Here is a 22188-nt window from a genome sequence, read left to right on the forward strand (position 1 = left end):
TTTGATTTTTTTTTTAAGCAACTTGGTTGTCTCACCTCCAAGTGAGCCAAGTCAATTGGACGCTGTATAGGGCTCTAGTAATACTACCATTTAAATCAACAGAAACCTGCCCACTGATCCCTGTGGGTGCAGAGCCCGGTCTCCAGCCCGCACTCCTCCGTGCCTCTCCAAGGCTGTGCTTACACATACTTCCAGCAGATGAAAGCTGCGGCCACCACAGTCCCACACTCCCACCGGCAAGCCTGTCCTTGACCACACATTAACACATTCTCCCTTGCTCAGTCACCAGCCCGCATCCCACAGCTAACTCACTCAGGGAGCAAGGTCAGCAGAAAACTAATCCAGCACGAAAAAAAAATTGAACCGTTTCTACCTAGTTTAGCTCACTCTGGGATCAAATAACCACCGGTGCTGGTGCAGGGGCCGCACCAGCCACAGCCAAGCAGGAGGGAGACTGCAATGGCATCAGATCAGCCCCAGCTGCTCTTCCCAGCCCTCCCTTGCACCAGCATTACCTCTGGGTGGGTCACACATTCAGCTGGATTAAGCAGGTTTGTTTGAAAATTAACAATTTTTTTTTTAGAGCTAGTTTTCAGCTGGATCAGCTCCCTAATCTGGCCAAGCACAGTGTCTCCCCACCTCCATCTTCCTGTCCCCATCCTTGCACTGGCTGCAGCGGTTACTGCTCTTCTGTGAAACAATCATTGCTAATATGGCAGGAACTTCTCCTCCGGGAAAGCTTTCTCCCAGTTAAGCAAGACCAGTCAGGTAAAGCAGGAGCCAGAGTGACAGCAGGAGCAGGAGATGGGGAACCAGCCCCATCCCCCCGCAGCAGCACTGAGCCACTGTGTCAGCTTGTGTCTTCTCACTGCCCATCTCCGCAGCCTCAGAGCGACAGGTGCCCGTGGGGAGGCAGCAAGGCCGGTGCTGCGGTGCAACGCTGAGCACAGGCATCTGTGCACAGGGACTGCGGTGCCTGCCAGGAGACGTTAAACCCAGTTGTCCTGCGAGTGTCTTGCATTGGGGATTTTGGAGGCTCCCCTCCAACAACTGACCGCCCAGTCCCAGCAGCACTTCCACTGCTTGTGAAAGCAAGAACCAGTGTTGGGCGGGTGGGGGGGGGGGGAGTGGAAAACCACCCATTAAATCAGGTCTCAAAACACCAGAGACTTGGACACACTAATGCATTTCTTTAAACCCCAGGCAACTACAATGGGCATCTTGACTGTCAGAAACCAGGAGCTACAAGAGAGGTTTCTTGGAATTGCCCTCGAGCAGCAGTGTTCAAGGTCTATTTATTATGTGACTATATATCACACGTACATCTTTCTTGCTCTCAAGGATTTTTTTTTTATTGAGCTAGGCACAGATGAAGCATTGTATATGGCAAAAAAAAGTGTTCCAGATGATACATTAGACCATCGCAATGAATCTGCATAAATTCCTTGTCGCAAACCAAAGGGCATGTATTGACCTATTGTACTGACAACCTTCTGAGAGATCAGATCCTTGAGCTTGGATCTTTTGTTATTTGTGAATACAGCTCCAGAGTAGACACCAAGAGCTTCCCCTTCTCCAGTGCAGCCGTGTCAGAATGGAAATATGCACTAGGTCTGTTCTCATTTGATAGACCTTTTCCATGTGGCTGCAGCAAATAGCCTTAAAGACACCTTAAGCATGATAGAGTGCTCCCTCCACTGAGCATTCGTGAGTTTTACATATAGCTAACATGATTTTATATATATCTATCTTACAGCAGAACAGTACCTTTCCTTCCCAAGTTGCACTTCTAGCAATCACACATGAATTTCCACCTCCTCAGTCCTTTTCCCTTCTTCAGCTAACTTCTTTTCTCCTTGCAGTCCCTCCTTCTGGCCTTCAGGCAGGTTTGCAGGGGTGGGTGAGACAACCCAGAAGACAGGTCTCTACACTGAACAGCAGTGACATAAATGAGCCTCTGCATGGGGGTCAGATCTCCCTGCAGTAAAAAGCAAGCAGGTCTGGGGTCCCTGCTCCCAATCTACAAAACCTCTTCGGCTCCCGGCTTACACTTGTTAACCTCCAATAAAATTTTTCACAATGTTCATCGTTAGCCACTTGTGCTACCAAGTTTTCCAGGGTTTCACAGACACCACAGGTTTGGTAATTGTTTTTGGAATCTGGTTTCATTTTGAATGGAAATATCAATGTGAGATGCTATTAGTCAGTCTGTGGTGTCCTACTTGCAGCAGAAATGATCTCCACATCTATTTCCTTCCAAGTCCCTATATCTGTTGTTTGTGCCTTGGGCAATCAGTTATTCTCCCCCGCAGAGGGCATATTACTGTAACTATAGCTGCTACAAGCCTGTCATCTATCTTGGGCTAATGGGCCTCTCCTCCTGCTTTTGCTCTGCAGCAGTCACACCCATTCATACATGCCCGGGACATGCCAGCTACTTACAGCGCAGTCTTTGCCAAGCCTCTCGCCTGGCACGTGGCTCTCAGACATCTGGGAGCACTGAGAAGAGAGCAGGAATCACAGGAACAAAGCCCACAGGCATCACATCTGAGGGGAGCTGTCTCCAGAAGAAGATGCACCATTTCCTTTCATCTTCCTGGCAGGTGTCAGAGCAGATAGACCAAAACCCAGCTTCCAAGTACAGCAGCGACATGTGCAGAGCAAGCACAGGAACACTCCTCCGGCTTGAGAGGTTTCTGGTGCTTGGGCTTTTAGCCAATTTAGGAGGTTTGTTTGCCTTCATTCCTTGTTAAAAATAAAAGAAAACCTTTTTCAGTACTCTTCAGCTAAGACCAAGAAGCCATACAGATCCTTGACCCTTCACCTGACCCCTCAGTTTTGCTAACTGGGCCAGTCCTTTCACACTGGAAAAAAGGAATAAGGTTTGCTGCAGGGGGTGGCACTTTTCCCAACTGTGTTGATTTTCGGCACAATTCTCCAGAGTGCTGTTTGCCTGCCCCTTCCCTAATTTCAGTGGCAGCTTACTTACATTTTTACTACATCGTTAAGGTTTATACTCTGCTCCAACACCTGCCCTGACTGCTGCTCCAACACCTCCCTTATCCTGTTCAAGTTTGTGACCCCAAAACCATCCCACTGTCAGGAACCCAAACCAGGACTCTCCCCAGAGCACAGGGATACTCATGAATCCCTTTGGCTTTTCCTAGCCTGATTTTATACTTTGACTTTTGTTTCCAGGATGATGATCCTCATGGTGCTGGAGCCAGGCTTCTACACTCAATGTCTCCTTTGTCTTCCCTTAATTTGGTGGTGGTGATGGTATTGATGACTGACGATCAAAAGCACCACGAGATCCTTACGCTGAAGTACCATGGACGAGCACCTTTTAGAATCATCATGCTTGGGTCTGTGGTTACACTGCCCTGCCCAGGAACTGAACATAAAATAACTTACCAAACAGAAACATTATTTTGAAGATTAATGCCTTAATCGGGAAATTGCAGAGGCTCAGTTACCCAGCAGCACAAATCCCTGTTTGATTCAAACCACAATGACCCCTTCTCTATCTCATTTTAGAGCACCATTCACACTGTAAATGTTAACAGCACTGTGCATACATGTAGAGATAGAACAAAGCACTGCATTATTATCTGTTGTCTGTGGCATGATTTAGTCGGTGTTACAAATCATGAAGACAGCGACCGCGTGGTCATAACTTCTGGAGATGTGACGATCATTCAAGCACAAAGACAAGGGTAAGAAATTACTGGGTCATGGAACAAGGATGTCTAGAGACATTTAGCACATTTAACATGATGGAGAAAACACACATAAAGGAACTTCACTGCTTACTCTGTGCATTTGTATATATAATTACCTTCCCAGTAAAGACAGGGTTAATTCCACTGAAGATGATAATTTCCTTGCTCACAGTCCAGATTACATCTCACCGTGAGAAAAGGGTGGGCTTCCAGCTTTCACTATGCCCTTCATCCCTGGTTTTTCATCCCTGCTGCCCAAAAGCTTCACCAGCTCCTTTCCCATTCAGGCCTCACCTGTGCAGGGATTCTGTGCAGCAAAGTGGTGGTTACTTAGCAAGGGGTGGGGGGGGAGAAAATCCGCTCTCTGCAGCTGACAGAGAAGTAGCAAAGGAAATGTTACTACAGGCCCTGCAGGGAAGTTCTTACTGACACAGAAGTGGTATAGAAGTGAGAAAAGTTTCAAGCATGGGATTTTTTGGGTGAACCCCTTCAGAGGAGAGGAGACACGTAGCACATTACATGGAAAATCCACCATGAGAGCTAGTGCAATTGTACTGGTCCCCTATTCAACCCCACAGATCTCAGAGGGCTGAGAGCATCCCAGGTCTCTCCTACAACTTTTCTTACATCTAAGCAAGTTCAGATAACACCCTCTGAGAATAAGAAAGGCTCAGAGCAGCAGGCTTCCCCAGGCCCCAGCCAACACAGCCATAACCCCTCAAAGCAAGCTGTGTTTGCCAGTGTCTGCCGAAAGCCCTGCTGCGGAGCCACGGTGACCCAGCCCCACCATGCACCCATAGCACCTCCACCCCAGGCCCATCAGGGCTGCTGGAGAGCGCACCAGCTGGCACCACAGGACAGTATGCAAGGCTCCAGCACTGCTGGCCCTGCAGCTAAGGGCTGAAGTTAAGGATTAAACTGACAGCCACATTGAAATTCCTATGGGACTGCATCACTGTGATGAAAAGGTTCCTGAAAGAAAGAAAAGTGTTGGTCATAAATGTTCTCTAAATTCCCTGGGAAGCTATTCCTAGAGGAAAATAAAAGGACTGACAGGTGCATTTTGGGCAGGGACAAGTCATCAACCATGCTGCCCAAGCTACAGCTAAGCACAAAGGCAAAGTCAGAAGCCAGTTTTCAATTAAATGGAAAAGTGAAATTAGTCATGCCCCTGGGAATCGCTGTAGCACAGGAAGCTGAAATGGAAAAGTATTAAGTGAACCAAGGGCTATGAAATCTTCAAAGATATGCATGGAAGAAGTATTTAAATAACAGGGTTAATTGTAGATATGACAAAGTTTCATTGTCAGAAAAGGCCAAACAGTCTGTCTATTCTTGCTCTCATTTTTTTTTTTTGGGGGGGGATACAAAATCTCATCGAAGGCCCAGCCAAGCAGCTGCCACTCATTTCCTCTGCAAACACAAGCTATTAGCTTCTATCCACGTTGTACATGGGAGCTTTGGTCTCGTAATGCTCCAAGGAAAAACACTTCCACAGGTCATTACGCAGGGGTTTGTGGCGGGGAGAGGGAGCAACAGGCAGAGGACTGCAGGATCCCAATGAGCTGGGGATGTAGGAGCAGGTCAGCCTTACTGATGTGCATCTTGGAGATGGGATGGCAGCAGTCAACACCCAGAAACATAACTGACCTTTTTATGCCTAGCGCTTCCCAAAGGTTGGAAGTCGATTGCTTTCCATCACACATGCGCCACATATCCCCTTGGAAAACCATCACGCAGATTCATGCCAAGGAATTTGTACATTCCTTAGCTTTCCTTTGTAAGTGACACCCTTAGAATCAGTCAGGTTAAGGGAGAAAACCGTAGTCTCGCACAGCCCAGGCATCGGATTCAGCTGGAGCTGCAGCCTTGAGATCCCGGTTGTGCCAGATGAACCACAGGCTGTGTAGCTGGGCAAGGAAACAAGCATTGCATGAAACCCCTAAAGCAATTCCCAGCTTCTGATGTTTGTGCAAAGCTTTCAAAACCCTCCTGGTTTGGAGGAGACCCACCATCCTGTGTTCCTTGGCAGGTTCTCCTTGCAGGAGCCTAGCTTCTTGAAGCTGGACATGGGAGGGGTGCCAGGGCCCCCATGGAGCGCTGGTGACACCGAGGTGTGGCGGAGCCACAGCCAGCTCACAGGACACCAGCCTGCAATAGCACCCTGCTGACCATGGGAGCCAGAGCACCAGAAATATAACACACATCCTGAGCTTTGCAAGGCAGGCTGTGAACCAATAGCTGAGAGGAGCAGCTCAGAATTAAGACTGTTGAATTTAAAGTGACTCTTTTAAACCCAAACTTTTAACGCTATGAAGATTTGGCCTCTCAGTTTCAGAGAGGGGCAGGAGAGCAGCCTAGGACAAACAGGGTGTGATTTTCAAGACCAGCAAATACCCACAGATCCCTTTTGCGTTGCAAGGGCTCAGCCCCACAAAAGGGCATTGCTCTGCACCACGCAGCACCGCAGAGCTAGCCAGCAGAGCCTTTCCACACACAACAGCAGCAAGCTTTTGCCAGAGTACCAACAAGATTCACCCAGATGAGCTCTCGTAGCAGAAGCACATCCCCTGCATTGAGTCCAAACCCAAGGCAGGAAGGCTTTTGGCCACCACCAGCATTAAACACCTATTTGCCCCATTCCAGTACACACCTCTACCTGCCTTTGGACGCACAGAAGTGGGAGACAAGTCCCAGTGCCACAACAGCAAAGATCCGAGCACATACCACTGCACCCAGGCTGGGTGCCCAGCACAGGCACCCCAGCCAGGGGCACTGCAAAGCTTTCCCAAGGCTGCAGCCAGCTGGAGCAGTGGTATTTAAACCCTGCTCCACCCTGTATCCCATCAGCACTGACACCCTGCAGCTGGTCCCTCTCCCAGGTGGCTCTCCCAGCGGCACCCTGGGGAGGGTGAGCCCTTCACGGAGAGCACCTGGAAGCCCAGAGTCATAGAATCACAGAAGGGACCTTTGAAGATCACCTAGTCCAACCATCTGCTATGGGCTGGGACATCTTCCACTAGATCAGGTTGCTCAATGCCACATCTAACCTGACCTTGAATGCTTCCAATGATAGGGCAACCACAACTACTCTGGGCAACCTGTTCCAGCATCTCACCACCCACATCGTAAAAAATCTCTTCCTTATGGCCCATCTAAACCAAGCCCGTCCCTTGGCCAGCGCCAGCCCAAGGGGCAGAAGAGCCTTCACCTGTCCTGCAGCTCAGTTTTCTCCCACTTTGGCATCTGAGCCTGCGTGCTGCTGCCTGCCCCGTGCTGCTCCCAGCTTTGCACAGCTTGCACGGACCAGAGGAGGGATCCATCTGTGAAAGAGCACACCGCAGCTAGCTCAAATCCCAGTCCAACAGACGTTGTGGGCCCACTTTCTTCGCGTGTCAAAGTACAGTGGCAGGCTGTAATAAAACTGCAGACGTGCAGTGGATAAACAGTCCCTAATGATCCCTCTGCCTAACTGCCAGCTGCCAGGGCGTGCGAGGCAGATGGGGACTACTTCTTGCAGGCGCCTTCTGGGGTGGTTTGAAGCCATACGAAACCTCCAACCACTTAAGTGGGGTTATATTATCATAAGACAATTCCAAGGAGAGGAATGTTTTCCCAAAATTTGTATAACCACTGGAAAAAAGTCACAAACCACTGTGAAATTGAGCTGAAGCTGTGTTTCCAGGAATTAGAACCAGAAGTTCCCAAACCAAACTCCAGTTTCCTTTTTGGAGGGTTTCCAGAGATGTCTGCTGTGCATTAGCCCTGGTACGACCCATAAGATGGATGTAAGCACTGGCTCTCCCTATGTAAATATTAATTTCCTCCCGGTTCTGCTCAGTGGTCCCAGCCCTTGGTGTTCCCTCTTTTTCTGTCTCTGCTCCTGGAAACGGAATGGAGATTTTTCTCTCCCCCGGCACTCGGTGACCATCCCTTACGCACGTTCCTTTTGCCCCAGTGCCAGATTTACATCAACTCCCCACTGTTGGCTTCAGTGGAAAAAATTTTAATTTTCATAATTAGAGCAAGGCCACTGCCTTTCCTGGATAAAAATATCTTCAAAAGTAGTTAATGGTATCTCCAAAATCCTGTGGAAATCCCCGCTAACTATCCCACCTTTGCCTGGAAACACAGACAAAGGGGTTTGCTCTTGGGGCTGGGATTCAGAGGCAGGAGCTGGCTGCTGCAGCTCCTTCTGCCCGACTCTGCCGAAGGCTGCAGACCCCTCAGCATCACCGTATCCTGTGCCCACGCCACCTTTGCTTGTTGTTAGCTCTGCACATCATTTGGACCCTTCTCTGCAGTCTCACGGGCTGACATTTCCTTTTCCTTCTCTCAGCAGAAGATGGGGAAGGGCAGCTGAGCAGGAGGGTGCCTCTTCTCCTGGTCAACCACGGGGGTGCCCAAGGGGCTGGGTGTGGTGGGGGACCTCGGGGTCTCCGGGGGACCAGAGCCAGCCGACCGAGGGGAACTGGAACGGCGAGGAACAGAGATGCTGCAGCCAGGCTGACTTACAAGAAAAGAGAAGAAGAACCAGGAGACAGATTTGCATTTTGTTAGGTTAATGAACTTAAGAAGGAAGACGAGGAGCTGCCCTGCAGAGAGGTGTGCCAGCCCCTGTCCCTGCGTCTGGCAGCTCACCCCGCAGCCAGAGAGGGACCGCGGCTTTGAATTCAAGGATGTTTTGTCCCACTCCAGGGAGGTGGCTTCTTCCGAGCCAAGACGATCAGAGACCGAAGCTTGGATTTCCTTCTCAGTGTCATGCAGAGGCCGTCCACGGCTCATGGTAGGTGGGGAGTGGGGATTGCACCGTGGCACTGGGAGTGAGTTGGGTGCTGTCCCACACCCAGGGGGATGCGAACCACCTCCCGGTGAACACATTTTGCCTGCAAACTGAGAGGACACTGTGACAGAGCAGCCCTCGAGAGCAGCGTGGGGTGGGACGTAGCAACAGCAAACACCAGATTGTGTTAAACTGTTTGTTGGGAAATGTAAAGATCAGTGAAGTACCAATACCCACCACTCTGTGGTGTTACATTTCTCTATACCCCACAGCTCTCCAAGGAGATGGATAAGGACTGACGGTGCTGTTTCAGCAATGCTCGCAGCGGAGGCACGGCCAGATCCTGGCACCTCGCTTAACCCGCTTCTACCGTGTCAGCATGTAAACATATCCCCAGCCAGAAAACCTGCCTGTCCCTACAGATGGGTACGGTGACCTCACTGTGCTTCTGGGGAACAAGAGGACTGAAGCTGCGCATGAGGCATGCAGCTGTGGGAGCAGGAGAACAAAATTATCCTCATCATCTCAATTATTTTTCCAGGCATATATTTCATCCGTTCAAGGTTATGGCGTGAAGCGTCCTCACGCTGCACAGTACATCTCAGCAAACGCAGCCATCGGGGCAGGGGCACAGTAAGCAGATCCACCTCCTTGTGTTCACCTTGCCACAGAAAACCCCGTCGCTGCACGGTGTTTACTTTCACGGCAGTGTTTGCAGAGGACATGCCCTTGAAACATGCAGATAAGATACTGATGATTGGGAGCAATTTCATTTGCTATTAAAAACATGAAGTGACTGGAGAGCTCCTCATCTGTTACCTGCTGCAAGGGCACGCAGGGTACCGCGGCAGCCCCAGGAGCCCCCGCGGGCATCGCTGCCTGCTCTGCCTGCGCCCGCAGCAGAGACTCACAGCCTGGCTGCGGGTCGGCTTCCCAGGGTCAGCACCGGGATGCCCGTCCCTCCACAGCACTCTCCTTTCCAATCCTGCTTCCCTGTGCCTCCTCACTCAGGTTCCTGGGAGAGCAGCGGTCCCCTTCCCTACAAAGCTGCCCTGTTGAAACCAGGGTCACTTCCTAATCAACGGGTCTGGCCCACAGGCTAAGCCCGGATTTCATTCCTCTCTGGTTTGGGTTTCTTTGCTTTCCCCTTCCCATGGCAGGATGCAGGAGAGCGCCGGGGTCTGTGCGAGCCGGGTTGCATGCCTGTTTATGTTCACTTGGCTTGTGAGATATGGCTTGAAATGAACCTCTCTTAAAATAAAAATATGTTATTTACTGTGCAATTAAATATTTGTTTCCTACTGGGTTGGACTTGAATGAACTGTATTTTCTACAATACTGCTTAAGCATGACTTACATTCTTTACGATTGCCTTTGGTTTTGTATCATTAATTTTCTTGCTCATTATGCCTTTATTAGCCACAGTGAGGTTTTCCTGTGACTTTACATAGTAAAAAATGAAATAAAAAAAAAATCAAAGGAACAAACCCAAAGATTTAAAAAATGACTTTGAAATTGAATTCAGCTTTCACTAATTTGATCTGTAGGAAGTACAGTGGCAAATCAAATACAGAATATTTCTTAATTATTCAAGAGTACTTCCCCGTGCAAGTACATCGGCCCAGTCTGGGCACGCAATTATTGTATTTTATAATAATAGTGCCACGGCATACTCAAGCGGACTGTCACAGCCTTTGCCTGCAGATTATCTGGCTCACCAAACACTTCCCATGGCGGCCGTGTTTAGCTCTGGACAGGGTGTTACTTACAGCAGGAGCCTGGCAGGGCAGGGCTGGGCTTCCGCCAGCCGAGCACTGGCTGGGGCTCCCCCGCCTCCCCTGCAGTGGCTGCAGCATCTGACACGTTGTTCTGCGGGGACGGGACCAGCTCCCCGGCTGCACGCGCGTCCCCTCTGCCCGCCAGGATGCACCTAGCTTAGCACCTCAGGCCGGGCCGTGCTGGCAACAACATTCATGACTAGACGCCAGGAGAGGAGGGTTTGCAGAGCCCATTTGGTGCAGCCGGTGTTCAAGTCAGAGCACGGTGCCCAAGCCAGGAGGGTCTGGAGCAAGCCCTGCCCTGGGAGCCACGCAGCTATGCCTGCCTGGCCGTGTAGGACCCGTCACTGCTGGGCGTTAGGTCACTGCACGGAGGTTTTGCCTGAAATATTTTTGGGGAAAAAATCAAATACACCAAAAAATATTGTCAATGTTTGTCAGGTTGCCCATGTTTGATCCAAAGTGACTAATTTTGCTGTTTTCTGGAGGTACATTTCTTAAAAATAATTCAGTGTAAAAACCCACATGATTTTCCCCACTTCATCCGGAATTGGGTGAGTTCTTCATTCATGTCGCTCTTCCCAGTTGGACACTGGCTGCTCCATTTCTCCGTGCAGCCAGGGGCCACGGCACAGCCAGACCCTCCCCGTCCGGGACAGCCACCCCCCGTGCACCGCACAGCCCCATGCCCGGCCGGGGGCACCCAGCACCCAAGACAAGGGCAAGCTGCGATTTTCTGGGTTAATTGCCAGGATGCCAGCGAAGGAGAGAGACAGAGATTTCTTTGTGCCGGCTCCAAGTGCCTCTGTTCCAGGAGAATGGCTTATAACCGACCTTGCTTTGTGTGGCCAGCTCTGGCTGACACTATTTGCACAAGTGGCTGAGCTGACAAAGACAAAATCAGGAATTCTTGGAGATTTTGGGCAGTGAGGTATCTCCTGGAGCAGCCCCCAGACACAGAAGCCCCAGTTTTGTTTTCTTCCTGGGGTTCAGATCAGAAAATCCAATGCTGCGATGAGCAGAGCTGATGTCCCAGAATGAGCCGCCGCGCCAGGGTCCCCGGGCTGCCCTTCCTCCCCTCCCGCACACCCAGCGAGGGAGGAAAAACCTTCTTAGGCAGCAAAGCAAGAAAAGAAAGATCAACCAGTGACACACATACGGAGAGCTGGGCTCCTTCAAGTCCATACATCTGTGTGTCCTCCTGGGGTCCGGCGTGGTCCTGCAGGTCCAGCCCCCCCCCACCTGCGCCCAGCACCCGCAGCCCTCCCGGCACCGCAGGACTGCGGGCTGCAGCCTGCTTACGCCAAAATGAGGAAAGAGAGAAATCTGTTTCCGTTGCCAAACATGTGGGAAAAAAAATTAAAACCAGTCAGTAAAATATAAATGTGGTAGGACTGGTGATCAGTGTCACATGCTTTCCAGATGCAGAAAAATGTATTTGAAGGCTTTTGCTGCCCAGTTCTTCTGGGTGCTGGGCTGATGCCTGGTGCAGCCTGCGGGGCTGGGCTGGGTGCCGAGGGTGTTCGGTGCCTACCGGGTGAAGACAACAGAGCACAGCCCCACGGTGCTCCTTTGGGAAGGTCCTCGTGCAGCTCTGGAAGCGGCTGCTGCATGGTGAGCCCTCCCCAAAGCAGGATGAGCCTGCAGCAGCCCCCTCTTATCAGGTGGGAGGTGATGGCAGGCGGTGGGAAATTGCATAGGATGCATCCGGAGAAGGCGGCTCTTCCCAGGCGCGGTGTTTTGCTCCGGCCCGGGAGCCATGGCACTCACACAGTAACCCCACCAGCACGCCCAGCAGAGGCACGGCACGGGAACCAGCCAGGACAGCTCTAGTGAAACACGCTCTGACGGGGTCATACGTAGGTGGGACTTTTCCACCTTTCTTTCAGTGCCACCGCTGCCAGTGACAGACACCACTTGGGATAATAAAGCAGTTTCCCAAGCAGGAAGAAAACTGCCTTGGCTTGGCTTCCAGGGGAGTGGGGGCAGCCGTGAAAGCTATGGAAACCACACAACAATTAGAGGAAAGAGGAAGGTGATGATAATGAGCAGATATCAGCTATGGGCCTTACCTTGGGCGGGTTTTGTAAACAAAAGCAGCTATGGCAAGATGCAGAAGTAAGAAGCAGTGGGCGATGCACCACTTGCCTGCCTGTAGGAATTACCTGAGTGTCAGCAGCTCCCAAAGTCAGAAAGGTTAAAAGCAGCCAGAGCCAGGTAACCTGAGCCAGAGGGGCCTCCTGGGCTCTTTGTGTTCATGTTCGGTAAGTTTTGGAAGACTGGGACGAGTGAAAAGCGAGTGTGCCGGTGGGCTCTTGGCAGCGCTGGCCTGCCAGCCTCGTGCTGCTCTCGGGGAAAGGCTGCAGCAGCAGCTTGGTGCTGGGCTTGATGGAGCAGGAACTGAAGGGAGGAAACAACACCGGGCAGCAGGGGAGTAGGAAAAATGGATTCTGTCAAGCTAACTTGATAAATTTTTAGATAAAACTGTAATTAAGTCAGTACTTGATAACAGCAGTACTTTTAAGGTAATAAGGGCTTCTGTTGCATATCAGATTTGTAACAAATGCAACATGGCACATATTAAATGAATCGGAAGATGTCTGCTGTCCCAGAAATGTAATTACGGGAGAAGATTCCTCATTTGGTTAGTGTATCCAGGAGAGTCCTTTGGGAATCAGCTCTTGACTCTGAACTAGTGCTGAGCGCAAGTAAACAACATTCGTTTCAATATATAAGGTCATCCGTTAGGAAACAAAGGGTAGGAGTCATTCTTCAGGAGGGGGTGCTCCCTCCTGGGAAACGTTGGCTGGAAAAGACCAAAGGGATCCTGGCAAATGAGCCAGGACGGAGAGCAATGTGCAAGACCACAGAAAAGACAAACAAAATTACTCTACTGCGTGTCTGGTTGGGAGAGTGACTGGGTTTGAGAGAAATCAGGGTGAATGAGATGATCGTAATGAGAAACAGTCTTCCTGCCTATCTTCAATTCCTTCCTAATTACCTCAGCCGCAACCTGAAAGAGCAGAGGCCTGACACCACCTGCGGGTCACGGAGGAAGTAAAGCCAGGCCTGGAGCAGCTGCAGCGGCCTTCGGGAGCCAGCGGAGGTAACCTGGGCCCTGGGCCCCCGGAGGTGGGTGCGCCGCCAGATGTGCCCAGTGCCAGCCCTGCGTGCTGCTGGCTGGGCCGTAGCTACTAGCTCTGCTGCCACCCAGATGTGCTCCAGCTGTGGATGCTGCAGCCGTGAGCACCATCACCTGCATGGGCCTCGGACGCCCCGCGGCTGCCAGCTGTGCCCCAGCTCCAGCTGTGCCGCGGCCCCAGCTGTGCCCCCAGCGGTGCTCGCTCCCCCCCCCTATGCCAGACCCCCCCACTCCCGCCTATGTCCCAGCTGCGCCGCATCCTCCAGCGGTGCCCGCCCCCCGCCTTTCCAGCTGTGCCCGGCCGCGTCCCCGCAGCCAGCTGTGCCCAGCTGTGCCCCGCGCGCCCGCCGCGGCCCCGCAGCGCCCCCTGGCGGCGCCGGTGCCTCCTGCGCCTCCCTCTCCTGCAGGAGTCTTACTCATCCTTTCCTTTGCTAAAACCTCTATTACCTTTACAAAGGAACTGTTTACCCCTTGAGCCCACACACAGCAACTGTTCCAAAGGGGACAAGTGGCTTCATAGGAGCCTTTGGGTCTATGTCGTTATCGTAAACACTCCAATTCGCAGCTCGTGCAAAAGAAAAGCTTTCACCCTGGTGGTGTTCGTAGTGTAGGAGTTCCTATCCCCCCCCAAAAAGAACAGAGCATTTAATAGGTGTCAGAGAGCAATTCCTTATTTCATGTAAAACTGGTTAATGGGAAGCAAGAAAAAGAAAACAATTTTATGTGTTACCTAAAGATTGTGAAACAGACTCAAAAAGGGAGCAGTTTCTAATTCCTGGACCTGAATTTTTCACTTATCTAGCACGCATCTGGAATAACCCATTTCTCTGTAAGCCAAATCATACCTACCTCAGATTAAAGTTTCACATCTTGGGTCCAGCTCTTCACATGCCCTCTGCTGCCATGTGCCCCCTGCCCACGGTGCTGTGCAGCTCAGTGCCTGCTGCTGAAACTGGCTTCTTCCGTAGCTGAACCGGGGAGACTTCCTAGGGAGAGAGCAATTCAGGTTTCTCTGAGACTCCAACTTGCCTGGGCAAAGGTGTGTCTGTGCATATACCCCCTCCCAGCTGCAAAAAGTCCCTTCTCCCCTGTCCCTGCCCTGGGCTGGCTATACAGTACATAAAGTCCTCAGCAGGATTAGCCGCGTTGCACGGGTGCCTCTGGCCTTCAGTACAGGAATGTTTAACGACTTTTATTCATGCAAAGACCCAATTTAGGCAACCAAATATGCTGTGACAGCATCCACTTCTCCCACCACCCACCATGAAAGGGCACAGATGTGTCTGCATGAGTCTCATCCACATGGGGACAGGTGAGACACAGTGTCGCATCCCAGACGTTCATTTTCTGCCCCACTCCTCCCCACGCAGGGGTATCTCCTGCGACCCACTGAGCCGGCAGAACCAGGCTGCCCTTCCCCAGCGCTCCCCTGGCACCCTTCAACCTTCATCCAGAGGGCTGAAAGACATAAATGGGATAAAAATAGTCAGCCCTGCCAGTGCTGAGCATGTGGGGCCGGAGGCACCAGGCTGTCCCCAAGGACCTGTCCCCTGAGGAGGCCCCAGGGCAGGGACGGGCAGGATGTGTGCACGCTGCCTCCCACACATCATGCGGGGGGACCCCCAGCAGCCCCCCACCTCCCCTGTGTCCATGCATGCCCATCTCCTCCAAGCGCTGGTGGGAACCTCGCAGCCAGCGCGGGGAGGATGATGAGCAGTTTGTGGGGTCAGTCCTCGCATCAGTTTATGTCAAGGCTGCTGCAAACTGTGAGCATTTTTTAAATTTATTTATCTCCCGTCAGCTTCCTGACAGGCTGTTTCTGGGGGGAAATGGGCAGAAAGAGGGCAAACAGTGCTGGGGAGATTTTGACTCTGCAGCTGTGCCGAGTTCCAGCAAGAGCCCTGGGGGACACAGGGCAGAGGGTGCCCATGGGACAGGGCAGAGGGGCAGCCGGGCACGGTGTGCACACGGCAGCCTGTTTGCCATCATCCTCCAACTGCACAGAAACAGTCCGTGGACAGAAATGGCTTTGCAGCAAGAAAGGGAAAGGGCTGGGAAGCACACACCAAACTGGAGCCGGCAGCAGGGTTTAACCCCATCCTCCGGGCAGGCAGGCAGAGGTCCTGGGAGGCCCTCTGGGTGATGGGGGAGGCAGGCTGGATTAAATCCTTGTCTTTCACCTGGGCTGGAGTCCAGCCCCGAAATAGCAGTCCAAAAACAAGATCACATGAGAGGAAAAAAATAGAAAGGCGAAGGATTATCCATACTTCCTTGTCCTATGTGGGTGCAGAGCAGCGGTCCGCACTGCCAGCCACAGTGCCACTTCAGTCCCTGCGCACCGCAGTGCCCGCCGGCCGATGCCAGCTTTTGCCCAGGGTCCGGCACAGCTCCGATGCCCGCGCCCATCTGAGGGACGCTGCCTTGCTCTGGAGCCGCCCGAGAGTGGTGCGAGGGCGTGCGGGTGTGGGTGTGCATCGCTCTGGCAACTGCCTGCCCCAGAGGAGCGGGGCGAAGGGCAGGGTGACCTCAGGCGTTGCCTCCTGGCTGCCCCCACGCTGCTGCTGCCCACGCTGCTGCCACCACCGCCCAGCCCCGTGCACCCCGACCTGGCAGGTGAGTGCCTCCTCCAGCAATCCCCGGTGTCCCCCGCCGGGCATGGTGTCCTGGCAGAGCCACAGCTTCACAGGGGCTTTGCAACCCCTTCCCAAATACTCTGCAACGTGCGTTCCTGGTTCCTGAGCTCCTGGCCAAGTTTGCAGACTTGTCTGGGTGTGTGTCACTGGGGGAACAACTGGGGTTTCCTTTTCCTCTCTCCGGGCTCGGAGGCAGGGAGCTGGCAGGGAGACAGGAGTGGGGACTTTCCACTTGAGTGCTGTTCCCAGCCTGTACTGGGTTGAGTGGCACTTGTTGAGCCATTTCAGCGGTACAGCTCCACGGAGAGGGATGAAACCAAAGCCTGGGACCTGGGGGATCTCGTGGAGCTCATTTTAAACCAGACTTGCAGAAAGTTTTGCATAAATTTTTTCTGCTGCACGATCGTGGTTTGGGGGGAAGGGGAGCCGCTGGGGCACCGTGTGATGGGGCTCAGCTGCCTGCGCAGGCACTGCCTGCATACGGCTGGGTGCCCCGCAGAGAGAGGTACCTACTGCTTCCTCAGGGCAGAAGGCGGCTCTATGGTTAATTATTCACTGTGCTTCCAAACAACTCCAAGAAGTACATATTATTTATGGGACTCGTAGGAGAAGGCCCGCAGATGTTGGAGGCAGCAAGGTGAGGAGGTTCCTCACCTCAGGCAGGAGCAGGAGCCAGCCATCGAAAGGCATCCCGAGAGCCTGGGAAAAGGCATCTGCTGCACCTGGGGCTGCCCAGACAGGGCTGGGCTGGGGAGGGCAGGAGCAGGCAGAGCTGGCTGTGACGGCAGTGACCCCCATCCCTGCCGGCTCTCGGTGCAGCGCAGCACGGCAGCAGGGCCCGGGGGCCACTGCAGCTCTGTCGGCATCTGGGCTTCGGCCAAGGCACTTCTCAGCGCGGGACTTTCTGCTCATCTTTCTAGTGACCAGGAGCCTGTCGCTGAAGCAAGTGTTTGCTCTGCGCTGTGTGTGGCTCTGCTGGCTGTTGGCTCCATCCCGGGGATGGCTCCCTTCAGGACGGGCAGAAAGGACACAACGCTAAATTTGGCAGGATGCTGTCAGCGGCACCCCGTGCCCCGCACGGCATCAGAGCTGCCAAACGCCGTCCACAGCAAGGGTGTAAGGAGAGCCAGGCAAGCGGCGGGGAGGGCTGGGGGCGGGGAGCGGGTGCAGTCTCCCCACAGCTCCGAAACAAGGAGGACATTCCCCTGGGTGAGAAAATGGAGCAGCATTTCCTAATATTCCTCATATCCTAACAACCCCAATGCCTTTCATCCACGAAAGCCTGAGCCAAAGCCAGGCCCAGTCTTTTTTTTGAGATGCAGAAAGGTTTGGCTATATCTTTCTTATTTTTTCTTTCTATTTTCAATATGTGGCCGAAATGGCAGGAAGAAATGTCATGTGGGCTTGTTCAAACTCAAAAAAAAAGAACACTGAGATGCTAGGAAAGCCTGGAGTCCACCTGTGCTATGTTAGATGTGTTAGGAACTGTCTCCATTAGCTGCTCTTAACTGTGGTCAACTGGAGTATGTTTTTATCAAAACATCTGGGCTCAGTATACTTTCAGTTTGGACTGGCTGTCCAAATACACAGGCTCCATGTGAGCCTTGACTAAAAGCGAGCCTTAGATAACACAGCTTAAATCTAAGATAACACAACTATCTAAGCGGGCCTTCAATAACACAGCTTAAATACCACATCAAAGCACATGTGGAGGCAGGCCAAGCTGTGAAGTCATCGCTCTTGCTTCTTTAACGCTGCAGCCAGCTAACACGCAGCAACCCACAGGCTCCACTCGTGGCACAGCCTGCACCCTGCAAGCCCACCACCACCTCCCTGCAAGCCCACCACCGCCTCCCCGCGAGCCCACCGGTGGCTCCCCGGCGAGGCCGGAGCCCCAGCGCAGAGCCGGCATCGGCACCAGGCCCAAGCTCCGGCAAGGCGGCCCCATCCTTGGGGAGAGGGAGCTGCATTTTATCAGGCTGACAGCGCTGTCGAGAGCGCTTCGGCTTTTAAGGCCAAGCTCTCGCCAGCCCACAGCGCGGTGCCAGTGTTAACGCAGGTGTGCCCGCGGAGCCCTGCGGCAGCGCCTGCCACAGCCCCTTCTCTCGGGCTGCCCCAAGGGGAGGGCAGAGACCCCCGTCCCCGCTGCCCGGGCGCACCCGGGCGCTGAGGGGGGCCGGGGGGTTTATTGCTTGCACAAAACGGCGTGGACCACAGGGATGGGAATGAGAAAAGCGAGCGAAAGAAACTCTTCATTTCGTTGTGTTTGTTTCTCTGATCCTGCTGCGCCGCAGTCCGCTGTCGCCTTGGCAATGGGAGGCTCAACACCAGCCCCCGCCCGCTGGGTTGACCCAGTGGTCGCGGCAGCGCGGCAGCTGCCCAGAAGCAGCCGGCAGCCGCCCGCCCGCCCGCAGCTCCGGGCCCCGGCCGCGCTGGCTTCGCGGCGGTACCGGAGGGGTGGATGCGACCGAGCATCGCCGCCCCCTTCACCCCCCGGCCCCCTCCTGCCGCCGCCGAGAGGCAGCTTTTCATCATCATCATCATCATCTTTTTTCGTTGTTGTTTTTAATCCCCTCTCTCCCCTCGCTCGACACGGCAGAGCCGCAGCCGGGAGGAGCGCGGTAGGTGCCGGGGCCGCAGCGGGCGGGGGGGCCGCGGGCAGCGGCGGGACGCGGCGCAGCCCGGGGCGATGCGAGCGGCGGCGGCGGCGGGGCTGAGCCCACCGGGCCGCCCACGCCTGCTCCGCCAGCCCCCCGCCTCCCCGCAGGGATGCTCGTACACCCGCGGCCGCCGGGGAGGGGGTCGGGAGCGCAGAGGCGGGCTGGGAGCGGGGGAGAGGGGGCAGGTCCCTTCTCCAGGGAGAAATTTAGGATTTCAGGGGGGCTGCTCCCCACCTGACTTGGCCAAAATCCCCAAACCCTGCAAGTGGCCGCAGGGTGCTGCCCCCGGAGAGGGAGACTGCAGAAACCAGGAGTGTTATTTCAAATGGCAATCTCAAAATTACTCCAAATTAACCTAAAGCTTTGGGCAGAAGCCCAGATCAGAATTTGAATCAGAATATAAAAAACATTTTAAACTGCAAAACGCCATATTTGGTCCATTAAAAAGAAAACCAAATAGGAATTTTGTTGAAGTGACATAGCACTATGAAATGGTTCATTTTTGATGCAAAAAACCATGTTTCCTTAAAAAAAAAAGTCCTTGGGCCTACTCTAGCCAGACACCCAAGTCCTACTGAAAAATATTTTTTGACTCGCATAAGATTTTGTAAGTTCAGATCTTACTAGAAGTAATTGTGCGTAGCCAACCTCTGCTGCCTCTGACCTTTTCCTGCCCAAAGGGGTAAGTGCTGAGCATCGCCTCCTCCTGCTGCTCTGCAGCCGTGGCTCCCAGGGCTGCTCCAGTGTCCCCATCTCCCAGCAGCTTTTGGGGTGGGTGGCTTCAGCTGGGGGCCATCCAAGCCAGCAGGGAGGGGTCGGGATCCAGGCTGGGAAATGCTGGTGAGGGAGGTAAGAAGAAAATGAGTAAAAGCAGTGATTGAACAAGACAAGATGGAAGCAAGGTGGGACAAATTCCTTTTGTACAACTTGCCTGGTTTCCTGGCTGGACACCCAGCGACACCCTGCTCCATGCCTGTGGCATCTGCACAGACACACCCTGAGTCAGCTCAGCACCCTGCATCGGCTCAGCACCCTGCTTTGGGCACGCACCCCTTGCTTTGCCCAGGGGCTTTGGCTTCCGAGGCTGAGCACTGGGTGCAACCCACGCAGCCCAGGGTGCTGCTGCCATGTGGGTGGCACGTCCAAAGGTGCCTCAGGGTCTCGTGCATGAGCTGTCACCCCCAGCCCTGCCCATCGCTCAGAGGTACCAGTACGCCCCAGCGCACACCACCAGCCCCATCAGCAGCCCTCTGGACGGCTGCTGCGGCTGTCCCGGTGAGAGCATCACCTCACCACCCCCCAGCTCCCGAGTCTGCTCCCTGCTCCAGTGAAAGCTGGAGCACCCCAGCGTCACCCCCTGTCCCCACTGGCTCCTGAACCCGTCACACTGGCTGGGAGATGGGCTGCTAACAGTGGTTAACGGGGAGCTCAGGCACCTCTCAACCCCTGCGGCGATCGCCTTGGAGAGCACGTGAGACGTATGGGAAGATCTGCACAAACAGGGGTCTAAAGTTTAACCGGTTCCTAAGGGCAGGACTGGGCTCGGGGGCGATAAGGCAGTACAATGTCCAGTTGTTCTCCCTGCAACAGCGGGTCGGCCCCGCTTCCTCTGGCCGCTGGAGCGGCCGCTCCGAGCACTCAGGATGCGCAGGAACACGCACTTTGGATTAGGGCTGGAGAGAGTTCGGGTCCACCGAGGTCTCCCGCCAGACCCAGAGCTTTGCAAGCCCTTTGGATAAACTTTCCTTCCCAGCTCCACCCCAGCCCAAGGGATAGACTTTCCCTCCCAAGCTCCCCAAATGACTTTGGCCTTCCTCCCACTCCTGAGACCTTGATCTTCCTCCCAACCGAGGCAGCTCATCACGCAGCTGGCTACAGCTCCTTCGACTTTATTCCCCATCAGCTGCATGGCTCGGCTCCTGCCCACTGCTCCTTCAGCTGAAACCCTGTGGCGCCCAGCACCGCTTTCGTCCAGCACAGCGGTGATGGGGAGCTGTTAGCTCTGTGTCTGCTTTATCAGGGTTTTCCCCTTGGCGAAATGGCACGAACAAGCCAAGATGCTGAGGGAGGTGGAAGGGGAGCGGTGGGGACGTGTGGCCCCGGGGAGCAGCGGGGGCGTGCGGGAGCTTGGCCGTGCACAGCACCTGCTCCCGCCCAGCCGGGGCAATTAGAGCTTGCAGCAATTTGTCTTTATATTTGGCATCTTTGGTTTGGCTTAGAGAGCAGTTAGCAGCTCAGAGCATAGTTGTAATGAGGAGTTAGGGCTAAGTCACAAGGCCCATAGAGATAATAGCCGCCACGGCTTTATTTCAGTCTCTCTCCTCTTATTTCAATGCGCTTCCAATGATGCACTCATAGAAGAGACCAAAACGAGAATTTCAAGCACCCTCTTAAATGTTTGTTTTCTCCTTTGATGCGAAGTCAGAAATTTAAAAAATAACAGAATTTAGCACTTAGAAAGGACCTTTCCCACTCCTCTGCACTCCCAGCTTTTCCTCTCCACCGGGGCTGTCCCTACCTGTTGCAGGGAAAATTCCTGGGGTCATTTTGGAAGCACCACTGCCCCTTCCCTGCAGAAATCAATCTCCTTGCAGCTGGGTGCAGTTTTCACCAGCTCCTAGGTGCTGGATGTGGCCCTTAATTAGCACAGGAACCCAACCAAACCACAAATGCTTCCATCCATTTCTCTGCCAGCCCATATTTGTGTGCGCCACAGTCTGGGGGGGAGGCACCAAGAAGGACTTTCAAGAGACATTGCAATCCTGAACCACAAGCACGCACGTTTCAACAGGAAATAAGCCTAGCTTTAGGGTGCTAATTAGAGAAAGTAGGTTGTAACTTTTCAATGAGGAAGCAATCACTGATTTTTATTTTAATGGTGTAATAATTGCTAGCTGGTGATTGAGTCAGTCCCGATCTCACGCTGCCTGGGGATCCCAGGCTGGCCGCAGGAGGCTCTGGCTTTGCAGGGCTGTGTCCGCTCTTGGGGCACCCATGACCACCCTCAAGACGAGGTTTGCTGCAGCTGCCGCTTGCGAGGGTGCCTGGGCAGCCGCGCACACCCCTGCTCTTGCCCTGCCTCGGGATCACGCAGCTGCTTTGCAGGGTGATTTTCCTCAGCATCCCCCTCACCTGCACTGCACCACCCTCCCCTCGGCTCTGCACACCCACAGGGATGGGGACGGAGGGTTATTTCTTACTCACTTTGTCTGGCACTCGTCAGTCAGTCCTGGCTTTTCCCTTGGAGTCTTTTTTTTGTCTGCAAATATTTGCCTCAATTTGCCCAATGTGCTAGGATTGCGCAAGGCTGAGGGGTGCTGGGTGATTTTTCTCCATACTGGACAGATACAGTTTTCTAGTGCTTGTTTGCTGTGGGAAGCCGCTGCGTAGCTCTGTGGGGCGAGGAGCGGGACTTGCTGCCTGTCTGGCCAGACCAGCACGGCCGAGAGCGGTGCAGGCTGGGAGCCTGC

General features: G+C 53.6%; 1 protein-coding gene and 1 long non-coding RNA gene across 6 annotated transcripts in view; one reads left to right on the forward strand and one right to left on the reverse strand.

Annotated features, from left to right (window-relative positions):
* Positions 1-1368: 1368 nt before the first annotated feature.
* On the reverse strand, positions 1369-22163 carry LOC148056155 (uncharacterized). Of its 3 annotated transcripts, none has more exons than XR_015703941.1 (5): positions 21923-22163; positions 19383-19555; positions 14275-14411; positions 2443-2745; positions 1369-1930 (listed from the first exon to the last, which is right to left on the reverse strand). It is a non-coding gene; the product is annotated as an uncharacterized LOC148056155 (long non-coding RNA). The 3 variants fall into 3 exon arrangements; XR_015703940.1 differs by having other exon boundaries at positions 19343-19555; XR_015703943.1 differs by lacking the exons at positions 14275-14411; positions 19383-19555; positions 21923-22163 and adding an exon at positions 6376-6505.
* FGF1 (fibroblast growth factor 1) overlaps positions 15702-22188 on the forward strand; it is a 31654-nt gene continuing 25167 nt past the window's right edge. For 2 of the 3 annotated variants that reach the window (XM_087754088.1, XM_009464358.2), the window contains exon 1: positions 15702-16038. The gene's annotated coding sequence lies outside the window, so the exon portion shown is untranslated. Of the gene's footprint in view, positions 16039-18389; positions 18680-22188 lie in introns of those variants that run through there. The other variant, XM_087754089.1, reaches the window with a different exon arrangement.

Source organism: Nipponia nippon, unplaced genomic scaffold (genome assembly GCF_047370975.1).
Source record: "Nipponia nippon isolate SJK-2023a ecotype South Korea unplaced genomic scaffold, ASM4737097v1 scaffold_17, whole genome shotgun sequence".
Lineage (NCBI taxonomy): Eukaryota > Metazoa > Chordata > Aves > Pelecaniformes > Threskiornithidae > Nipponia > Nipponia nippon.